Source organism: Aureococcus anophagefferens, assembly GCF_000186865.1.
Source record: "Aureococcus anophagefferens unplaced genomic scaffold AURANscaffold_35, whole genome shotgun sequence".
NCBI lineage: Eukaryota > Pelagophyceae > Pelagomonadales > Pelagomonadaceae > Aureococcus > Aureococcus anophagefferens.
In genome coordinates, this window is record NW_008705593.1 from 12,014 (window position 1) to 15,630 (window position 3,617).

Genomic DNA, 3,617 nt, shown 5'->3' on the forward strand with positions numbered 1-3,617 from the left:
GGACGTGTTCGCGATGATGATGGTCGTGGACCGTCTGCTGGCGCTGCAGAGCCCTTCGTTGGTACCTATGGATGGGCTCGAGCATCTCAGGACACGAAAAGTTCTCGACCTCGAATGCCCGCACGCTGCCCGAGAAACTGTGTTGCGACACCGTCGGCGCCGGGGCTGCGCAGGCTCTGAGATCGTGGGAAAAGTGTGTCCTGAAGGTTTCGAGCCCCCCGCGGGTACCCATAGGGCGCCTCCAACCTCTAAGGACAAGAAAATATCGCACACTCGACTCACACCGCCGCCCTCTCGTCCCGCCGCCGAACAACCGTCGCGCTCGCGAGCCAACGCAATGATCTCAGCAGCCCAAATTCGCTGCCCCGCCCCGTCGAAGGGTTCCGCAGCCGCGCCGCGCCGCGCGACCCGCCATCGTTGCACTCAGCCCGCGCGCTGCGGCGTGGAAGAAGAAAGAAAACGCTAGCGGCGGCCCCGAGTAGTACGAGGACCTCGCGTTTCGCCTGCCACCCCATCTAGATTTATATCCCCTTGAGACAAGAGCTCTCGACTTCAACATTGCCGGCAACTTGAACCTCTCGAGATCTCACGACCACGCCATCCCCCGCGCGACGAACCCTCGCGCTGGCCCCGAGTCCGCGTAGCCGGCGTGATTGAGGATGCGCAGGTGGGTCGCCACCGCCGCCTCCTCGCCCGTGACCTCCATGAAGGCCGCGTCGAGCTCGTTGGCGCGACGGAGCGGCACGCGGAGGAGCTCGGCGCCGGTGCTTCGGCGGAAGATCCTGACGTCGCCGGCGCGGACGCCTCGAGAGTCGCGGTCTTCGGTGGAGCTCGCGTCGCCGGCGAGCAGGACGTCGCGGGCCCAGGTCGCCGCGTCGGCGCCCCGCGGGACCTGGGAGAGCAGGACGTCCTCGAGAAGCGCGTCGCAGCATTCGCGCAGCTTGAGCAAGCGCGACCAGAAGTCGTCGATCGCGGCGTCGTCGAGGAGCCGCCCGCCGCCCCAGCGCGAGTGGGCCGTGCCCGCGTCGGCGGAGCCGACGGGAACCGGCTCCGGCGTCGGGCGGCACCACTCGCGGGCCCGGTAGCCGCGGCGGCCGTTCTCGACGTGGGCTTGGAGCACGCGCCAGCCCTCGGGCACCCATTCGAGCAGGATGTGGTGGCAGCAGGCGTCGAAGGCGACGTGGACGAGCCGGCGGCGCGCGGCCGGGTCCCACGCGCGCCCGTCGAGGCCCGCGGAGACGTGGCTCTCGGTGATGACCGTGGGTACGCTGGCGGCGACGGCCGCGGCCGGCACGACCGCATCGATGATGCGGCTGCAGAGCGTGTGGCAGATGTCGAGGTCCCCGTATGGATACGTTCGGCAGGCCTCGTAGGCTGTGCCATCGAATGTGTCCGCGAGGTCGCGGCAGCTGGGTTCTCGCAACGGTATTGGCTCTAGGCTGTACCACTCGGTGACTCTTCCCCGAGTCATGCTGCGAGATCTATGAAGCAGCCCATGCTTCTTACATGCTATGCAGCCCGCACGGCAAGTGAACGGCAATCGCGACGTTGATGTCGTACGGTTTGCGAACAAGGCCTGCCCGACACGATGGCGGACGGCCTGCGCCTCGAGCCGCCGCTGGACCGGTGGCTGGCGCTGAGCCTCGAGGACGTCGCGCGGCTGATCCGGCTGCGGGGGCGGCTGCGGCTGCCGCCCGTCGTCGACGCGGCGCAGCTCGAGTCGCTGCTCGGGCCCGGGCGGAGCGCCCAGGTCTTCGCGGCCTTCGCGGGCGGGCACGCCGTCGCGTCCGTGCTCTGCGTGCTCTGCGGCTGCGTGCTGGCGTCCCACGGCGGCGGCTACGACGCCAAGGCGGCGCTGCTCTTCCGCGTCTTCGACCTCGACGGCGACGGCCTCGTGTCGTTCGCGGAGCTCGTGCTGCTCCTCGGCTCCGCGGCGCGCGCGGCGTCGGCAGTCACGGGCGGCCGCCTCTGCGCCGGCGAGGGCGACCCGGCCGTCGCGCGGCGCGCCGCGGCCGACATCTTCGCGGGGCGCAAGCTCTCCGGGGCCGTCGCGCTCGGCCCGTACCGGTCCAAGTTCCGCGGCGCCGTCCGCGCGCACCTGCCGGGCCTCTGGGCCGCCGTCGCCGGCGGCGAGGAGCCCCTCGACTCCGACGCGTCGACCGCCGCGACGGCGCCGCGGAGCGGGGGCGCGGCGCTCAAGGGCCGCATCGGCATCCTCGAGGTGAGGTCCGCGGCGCCGCGCGCGGACACGGCCGCGGCCGCGGGCAAGGTGCGGCGCCTGCGCTGGGGCTGCGAGGTGCTGAGCCTCGAGCCGTCGGGCCCCGCGGACGCGGCCCTGCTCGCGAAGCTCGCGACCCTCGACGGCGTCGTGAGCCGCGTCGACCCGGCGGACCTGCGCAGGCCGGACGCGCGGCGCGCCGTCGACGCGTGCCTCGCGGCGCTCGCGAAGCAGGGCAAGCTCCTCTTCGCGACGCCGCCCTACGCGCCCGCGGCGAAGCAGCGGCCCGCGTCGGCGGGGCTCTTCCGGACGACGGTCCGCGTCGACGCGCGCCGCGACGACCGGCGCGTCGGCCTCGCGCTGGGCAGCCAGGTCGCGGCGCTCGCGTCCCGGCGCCTCTATCCGGGGCCGGACCGGGCCGCGTCCCTCTCCGACGGCGACCGACACGCGGGCGAGGCGCGCCGCGCCACGAGGCGCCCGAGCTCCGCGGCGCCGAAGCTCGAGAGCGGCGGCTCCGAGGGCCGGCCGCCGTCTGTGCGGCCGCCGTCCGCGACGGCGCGCGCGCCCTACGCGCCGCCCGTGCCCGAGGCCGCCGCCCGGCCCCGGAGCGCGAAGCACCGCGCGCCCCTCAAGCCCACGGACCGCGCGCCCCGGCCCCACCATCCGCCGCTGCTGCCGACGCCCATGGCGCGCGCGGACGACGACGCCGCGCGCTCGGCCGTCGACGCCGCGGCCGACGCCGCGGAGGCCGCCGTCGCCGCCGCGCTCGACCGGGGCGCGGCCGCCGCCGCGGCCGTCGACGTCCCCGCCGTCGCCGCGACGATCCTGGGCGCGTCGCCGTGGGCCCTCGCCGCGGCCGCCGCGCGCGTCCGGGACGCGACGGCCGACGCGCTCGTCCGCGCGGCGATGCGCGCGGCCGCGGACGCCGCGCGCGCGGCCGTCGGCGCCGGCGACGCCGCGCCGACGCCGCGGAGCGACGCGTACTACGAACGCGGCAAGGCGGCGTGCTCGCCGCGGAGCGACGACCTCCACGAGAAGTCGAGCGTCTCCGACTTCACGGGCTTCATCGAGGAGAAGGTCTCCGCGGCGCTCCACAACGCCATCGGCTCGCTCTACGACAACTCGAACCTCGGCGCGACGGACGAGGCGTCCGTCGGCGACTACAGCATCGGCGACCGGCCGAGCGGCGAGGCCCCCGGCGGCGTCGCCGACTACAGTTTGGGCGAGCCGAGCGGCGACGCGCCGAGCGGCGGCGACTTCGACGACGACGCCGCGTCCCTCGTCGGCGGCGCGACGGTCGTCACGGCCGCGACGGCCGCGAGCCCCCGGCGCCGGAGCCCGCGGCCGCGCGGCGACGACGGCGCCGCCGCGGGGGCCCTCGCCGCGGCCCTCGGGCGCG